Source organism: Pinus tabuliformis, chromosome 2_1 (genome assembly GCF_031772625.1).
Source record: "Pinus tabuliformis cultivar Carrire ecotype Pingquan chromosome 2_1, CPIR1, whole genome shotgun sequence".
In the NCBI taxonomy this organism is placed as follows: Eukaryota; Viridiplantae; Streptophyta; class Pinopsida; order Pinales; family Pinaceae; genus Pinus; species Pinus tabuliformis.
In genome coordinates, this window is record NC_142299.1 from 835,872,441 (window position 1) to 835,880,389 (window position 7,949).

The following is a 7,949-nucleotide window of genomic DNA, read 5'->3' on the forward strand; positions in this document are numbered from 1 at the left end:
GATGGATTGTTCAGAATAACCCGAGGTTTAGTTATGGTCTTGGCTTTACAGGGCCCCATCTTAGCTCTGTTCTCTGACCCTTGACCTCTGTCTCCCTCTTTCTCCTCCTAACAATCTTCTTTGTGGGCCCCTTGATCTGCATTGGTTTTGCTACCTTCCACCTTCTGAGCTTCTGTGTCTTTTGTCTTGACCTCCAAGGGCTGTGGAGGTTTGTTCTTTTTTCTCCCTCTTCCTCTGTTTGCTACCATATAACTATAGGAGGGAGTGGAGCTCCCTCCTCCCTGTGTCTCCATGGATTCTTGGTACTCTTTGCTGCATGATTCGTTAAGCCCTAGAACCAGAGTTGCCACCACCCCAAGATCATCATTCCTGTGTCTTGTCCAATCGTTTGCATTACCTCTTCGACAAGGTATGTTCAAGCAGATTCAATTATTATTTATGATAGAATTTATCAAATTATTCACTTAATTCATAATTCTAAAGGGTATACTATGATTATAATTCGATATAAATTCTATCTTAGATTTGAACATTATGATAAAACTATTAATTCATCATTCTTGTGGGTAAGTTATGAATATTTTATTCTAATTAATTATATAAATATAATAAAAATTCTCGTGGGATAAAAAATATTATATTTAGTATAATTAGTTATAATTAATGTCTAAATATTCTTTATGTGATCCTAATCAATCATAATATATAATATTATTTAATTAGAGATGTTGTGGCTATTCTCTAATCAATAAAAAATATATGGATCACTAGACATTATTTCTTTTATGCATAAAAAATTAGCTTGAAATAAACTATAATAATCACCCATAACATTCAACAATGGGTCTCGTATACTCATCCAAAATAGCATGTTTTAATTTAAAACAGAAATAATCAATTCATGCAAGTTAATTACGAGCATAATTAATAATTTTTTCACAATAATTATCCAAAATTCATATAATTAAATAAATATTATAAGCCAAAAAAAAAATGAGCAAAAACTAGACATATTTCCAGAAAACATTATACAAGTTAATGACAAAAACCCAGAAATACGATTATTGGGTTGAATCATCTAAATTCAATCGCAATTTTAACAATTAAATTCTCACTCGTCATAGTCCAGAAACATTATACAAGTTAATGACAAAAAAACCCATAAATACGATTATTGGGTTGAATCATCTAAATTCAATTGCAATTTTAACAATTAAATTCTTGCCGACCATATTTCCACAATTGCGTTTCTTTCTTAGAGTAATAGCATAAATCTATAAATGTTATTTAACTGTTTCACTTACTAGTTTATATTTTTCAAAAAATTATTACTGCAATTAAACTGATCCCTGTTGTAGCTTTGGAGGACCAAAAGATAATGAAAAGCGGCCATGGATAAGGATAGCAGGAAGTGAAATGTAGATAATTCAACTAGGCAATAGGCCAATATGTCTATAAACACCTTCGCAGAGATAAAATAGGCTTCAATACCAAATGTTAGCTTAATAACGATTCTATAATGCAGAATAAACACTTAAAAATGAATCAAAAACTTTAATGCCCAATAAATCATACCTCCGGCGATTGATGCTACTCACACAATGATGTCTGCAAGGATCCCAACACAGGAATAAATCTCTCTCCAAGCTTTTGAGAAATAATTTGTAATCAGTCCCTTCTGCTTTTGGCACTGGAATTTTCTTCTCTTCGTTGTAGCTAATGATCCTCGTTGTGCCTGGACCTACTACGGTTGTGATGCCCAATTAACCCCTCGTCACGATATGGTAGTAGAACAATGTTAACCCACGCCATGATATGGCAGCATAACAAAGAAATGACTCGCCGCCAGTCGACCTTTCCACGTTCGGCATATAACAGAAAGAAAATTCTTTTAACTTTAGAAAAATAAAAATTCAGCCAAAATTTCTTATCCGTGTGGCACTTCCAAGCTCAGCTCACTCTAACTTGATGGTGTAAGACTGAAGGGGATTGAGTTAGTGAGCTTGGGGACCAAACATAAGTATTTATAGCCAGGCTTTCATCAAGCTTTTGTTGGCTATGTGTCAAGTGTTCCATATATCATGGTAGAGAACTGCAGAGTGGGTAATGGACCACTCCAGGAGCTCCCAACAAGAAATTAATTTAACTGTAGTTGATTTCCATAATTTAAGAAAATAATTGTAGTTGGTTTCCAGAAATTACTGCAGTTTGTTTCCAAAAATTGGCGATCGTTGGGAGAGGGAGCTTAACAAGATTAACAACAATTTATCCATTCAAGTGATTATTTGCAAAAATGTTAAAATACTTCAGTCCGTACACATACTACACCTAAATCAATTGAATAAATATAAAAAACAGAGAAGGCTTTTGAAAAAAAGGCTTTTCAAAGTGTAGAGTAAGGAACCATATTATTCATTTCAAGAAAATCAAAGTAGATTTCATTAATTTTCTCCTCAAAATTTCTCAATACGTATCTTCCCTAACCCTTTTACCCTTTTGAATCCACCATTGAATCAAATTGCAGATCCGTTGTTAATAATATGTTTGGTCATGTAACCACAAGTGGATTTTTTCTCTCACTGATTAGTTTCCATGAATCAAAGTGTAGATCCTCTGTTAATAACATCTTTGGTAATATAGTCACAAGTGGATTTTGTCTGATTTTGTCTCTCACTCATCCCTATTTAATTTTTAATAGTTCATTTCTTATTGTGTAGAGAACCTGCATTTAGGATTATGCACTTGGTTCTGATGCATTTCTGATGTCATCGGTTTCATCTTTCAGGGAAGAAAAGATTAAAATCCATTTCCAACCACATGAAGGTCGTGAACAGGTGGCTCATTCCATGTCACCTGAGAAGGTTGAGATCTTTAAATCACTAGAGGAGTGGGTAGAAAAAATTATATTTATTCATTTAAATATACAAGACCTTTTGTCTAATCCTTCTTCTGAGGGCTTCATTAACCAAGTTATATAATTGTGGGAGTTGTCCCATGAATTGTCGGATGACTATTTATTTTGTCTAGTAGGAGACATGATTACAGAAGAGGCATTACCTACTTATCAGATTATGTTGAACACATTTGATGGTGTAAGAGATGAGACTGGTGCCTATCCCAATTCCTGGGCAACATGGACACGTATGTGGAGAATAGACATGGTGATCTTCTTCATAAACAGACAACTGAGGAGAATAGACATGGTGATCTTCTTCATAAATACCTTCACTTGTGTGGCCGAGTGGACATCAGATTGAAAAAACCATACAGTATCTTATTGGATTTGGAATGGTAAGTGATGATACAATGTCTTAACGTTTCAAGGAGTTTGTCAAAGTATTTTATTATGTTTTCTATTGGTAGCAACAAGATGTGGGATTCCACTCTTGATCGCTAGCATTGGAAGTTTTTTGTAGGATATTTTAGTTTTTGAATGAGAATTTTCTGACTTGAGCTTTTTTCTTGTTTAGTATCCAGGCATAGAAAATAGTCCCTAGGTCCTTGTATGATTACTTCCAAGAAAGAGAAACATTCATATCACATTGAAACAAGGCTAGGTTTGCTAAAAGATATGGTGCCCTGAAATTGGCCCAATTATGAGAAAAGCCATGAGACTGCATACACAAATATTATTGAAAAATTGTTTGAGATTGATCCTGACGGCACAATGATAGCTTTTGAACATATCATATGGAAAAATGCTATAATGCCTGCACATTTGATGTATGATGAGCAGGATGGTATTCCGTTTGACCACTTTTCTTCTATTTCTCAGAGATTAGGTGTGTACGCAGTAGGAGACTATGCTGACATCTTGGAATTCTTGGTTAAGAGATGGAATGTGAAGGGAATAGGTGGTCTTTCTAGTAAGGGAAGGCAGTTTCTATACAATTATAATACCTATCCAAGAAGTCAGGGAATGGATTTGCTTGATTACAAAATTCGAACTGCACACTTTAGTGTGGGTAGCTGCAGAGAAAAGACTAGGAAGTTTATGCTTTTCTCCATATATTTCAGTAATTATGCTAGGTGAAAATGTAAAATTCCTTATTTGTAGTTAAACTTAAATGCCAACTTCGTTTTTTTTTTAGGTTGTTTGAATGGTTGTTTTGTTCGGTATGATGGAATATAAGATTCTATTATTTGTGTAATATTTGATGCATGGAGTAGTTGTTAGGGTTGTATAATAATCCTGGTGAAGGTCTATTCAATAAAAATGTATCACATTCTTCTTACTTTTTGGATTTAACGTTGAAATGATTAATAGTATGGTTTTTTTATACCAATAATTTAAACGAGTCAATTGAAGCTTTTGAAATGTTTAATAGTATGATATTTTTATACCAAGAATTTAAACGAGTCATCGTATCAAGTGCACTCATAGGACTTTGATTGAGAATGTGTTATTGCAACTGCATGACCTCCAAAAAAAAATGGCATGATCATTTAGTTTGTAAAATATTCCTTGCCTTGTTACTTCCATCATTGTACAGTTTTTCATATCAGCCACTTTATTAAATGCTAAGTGTACAAATGGTGTTGAGTTTTATTTTGATGTCATTCATATCACAAAATTTTTGAAAAGCTCTTGAAATAAATTCTCCTCCACAATCTCTCCTTAAGCATTTGATTTTGCAACCTCTTTCATTTTCCACATAGGTTTTAAACCTCTTAAATGTATCAAGGGCCTCATCCTTGGTCTTAAAAAAGCAAACCCAACACTTTCCTTAGTAATCATCAACAAAAGTAATGAAATGTGATAACTTACCCAAACTCTTTGAGTGTATAAGAACACAAATATCTGAGTGAACTAATTGAAGTCGATAACGATCCCTCTATGCATTGCCTTTTGAAAATTTCTCTCACATGTGTTCCTTTAGCACATCCTTGATAAACCTTCTATTGGAATCGCGATTGTCATTACACCAAAACCCATAGGTGTTAGCAACGGACAAATCGTCAAAGTTAATGGATCCTTGGGAGGTTGTTAGGCACATGCTGTGAAACACATAAGGAGCATTGATTTTCATTCTTCTAACAATCTACCCACACCCCCAACGTGACTCAAGTGTGTTTCAAACTTGATACCTTTCGCTTTGATACCACTCGTTGGAATCATGATTGTCATTACACAAAACTTATAGTTTTTAGTAAACAAACACATCACCAAAGTTAAAAAATCCTTGAGAGGTTGTTAGGCATATGTTGTGAAACACATGGGGAATGTTGATTTCATTTACCCAACAACTCCTTGTGTTCTTGAACCTTAGGCAAACCATAAACCACTACTTTTGATGTTGGACATTTCAAACTGTCAAAATTTAAATGTCCATACCTAAGTTGCTACAACCAACTTTTGTCATCATATGCCATGTTGGGAATACTACAATTATGTCCTCCAAACTTGAATGGGGACATTCTATTATTTGACATAGACACAATAGTAACCATCCTATTGCTTTGATTCCTATCACCATCATAGATCCATATTAACCTCGTGTCTATCAAGTGTCAAAAAGGATCAATTATCTTTAGATGCAAACCTACTTTTCGAGTGCAAAACTTGAGGAAAGGTTTGCACCTCAAGAGATTTTATCCTCCCAGTGCTTGATAGATTGAGGGTTACAATGGATCTAGGTTTATTTTAGTCATGCAAAATCACACAAAATTAGTCGAACATCTAATTATTCTAATCATTTTAAATATGATAAATATGTTTAAGATTAATGTGGTCATTTTAATTTTAAATTTACTCAGTTACCTCATATTTTTTAGATGACGAAAAATTATAAAATAAAATAAAATAATGCAAAGTGACAATGTAATGGTGTTGAATGATAGAAAATTTGAATGATAAGAATGTAGTAAATTACAAATAGTCTCCATTGTGATCATTCTCAAAATATTTTCTTCTATTGTTCTCATTGTCACACTTGTTAGTTTTGCCATCTTTTCATATCAATTATATGAAAAGGGAGGTTGAAATCATAGATCATTCAAATCTTTAACTTGAGCTATTGTAGTAAACACCATACCTTGTCTATATTTCTCTCCAATATTAATAGAAGCATCCTCCAATTTCAATCATATTGACCTAAGGAGTGTTAAACCCCAAGTAAGTTTCAATGGTAGTTGCTTTCTTTTATCTCATTTGAATGCAAAGTGACTAACAATGTTGAATGATGGGAAATATGAATAATAAGAATGCAGTCAACAAAAATAGTTTATATTTTCATGAAGCAACTATTTCAGGTAAGTGAATCAAAATTCAAGTATTTTATTTATGGTTGAATTACTATAACACATGCATCAATGTCCATCGTTAATACTTTTTTTTTGCTTACATTGAAACCAATGCATGCTATTAATCTAATTACTCTAAAATTAATGTACAACATACATCTAGTGACATCAAATCATAAATCAACATCTACACTGAAATAAATGCATCTAATTCATGCAATCAAATAGGATTAGAAATCAACATATACATTGAAATCAATACATCTAGTGCAAGCAACCAAATAGCATTAGAAATGAACAACTACATTGAAATCAATGCATCTGGTGCAATTAATCAAATACGATCAGGAATCAACATCTAAATTGAAATCAATGCATCCATTTCAGTGAAAAACCAAATATATATGGCTTTCTAAATCCAATTTATTTTACCTTTTGTAAACACTTTACCTCATCTTCTGTTATGGTTAATAATGTTCAATATTATATAATAATATATAATATATGTATTTGTCTCTCCAGATTTCTTTCTTCTTCCCCCTTTTCATTTTTGTGTCTATCTCCCTCTCTCTCCTCCTCCCCTGACCCCTCTCTCTCTCTATGCCTCTTGTTGATTTTCCAAGTGCAATAGAAACTAGCACAATATTTCTAAAAAACTTATAATTAATTTTGATGTAGATCTTCTTTTACTTTTATTCCAATATATAATTCAGTAATTATACTTCAAAAATTCAACCATAAAGAACAATAGAAAAATAGAGATCACAATGCACAAAGAAGAGACAAGATTTACCCTGGGAAAACCCAACAACCTTTTCAATAGTGAAAATTTTTAGTTCAAAAATAGACACATGGCCCCCCGTCCACTCCAAGCCACCCAATCTGATCTAGAAATTCGCTCTGCCTAATTTTACCTAGAAATGTCAGCCTCCTTACAGCTGCCAATTGCCCCAGAATTTTGGCCCCTGCAATTGCCTAGGATTTTGGCCCCTTGCAACAGAAATCCTAGAAAAACTATGAATCATGAGAGAGATAATATGTCCACACATGTAAGTTGATGAGAGAGAGAAAAAGAACCAATTCATCTTCTTCTTCATCCTATTTATCCTGCATATCCTTCACTTGCTTTCCCATAAATTTTCTTGTGAGATAGATGTGAATTGCCCAATTGGAGGAGGTTGAACTGCCATTACATAGTGATTTGTATTGGCCAAATGGATTTGTCTTCTACCAAGGCCGACTTCACTTGGAGCCAAACTGACTTGAAAACTTTTGGAGCGAAAAATTACAATTCAAAAATTCAATTTTTCTTCTTTTAAAAGTCGCAATGGGACTTTGACTAAAAATAAATTTTTCTCTGACTCTAGCATTTAATATATTCTTTACAATAATAAATACAAGTACATAAAATCACCAAATATACATTATGAAAACTTACCATAGTTATAATTCAGCACTCTCTCTTAAATAGGGAGGTATTCATAATCATTGTCATAAGTGTTCTCATGTTGAAAATTTTCTATAAAAAAAGGGTTATATCAAATCAACATCTTCAGCATCATCATCTACCATCAGCATTTTCTAGTGGCCATATTTTGGGTGGTACCAAAACCCATGGAAATTTCAAAAACATATCAAGAATCACTCCTTCAGAGTGAGTGGTCCCCATGGCCTCTTCCTAGGCCAAAATGTTAGGACCTCAACTA

General features: G+C 33.3%; 1 pseudogene; it reads left to right on the forward strand.

Annotated features, from left to right (window-relative positions):
- Positions 1-2,762: 2,762 nt before the first annotated feature.
- On the forward strand, positions 2,763-4,033 carry LOC149203247 (stearoyl-[acyl-carrier-protein] 9-desaturase, chloroplastic-like; annotated as a pseudogene).
- Positions 4,034-7,949: the final 3,916 nt, after the last annotated feature.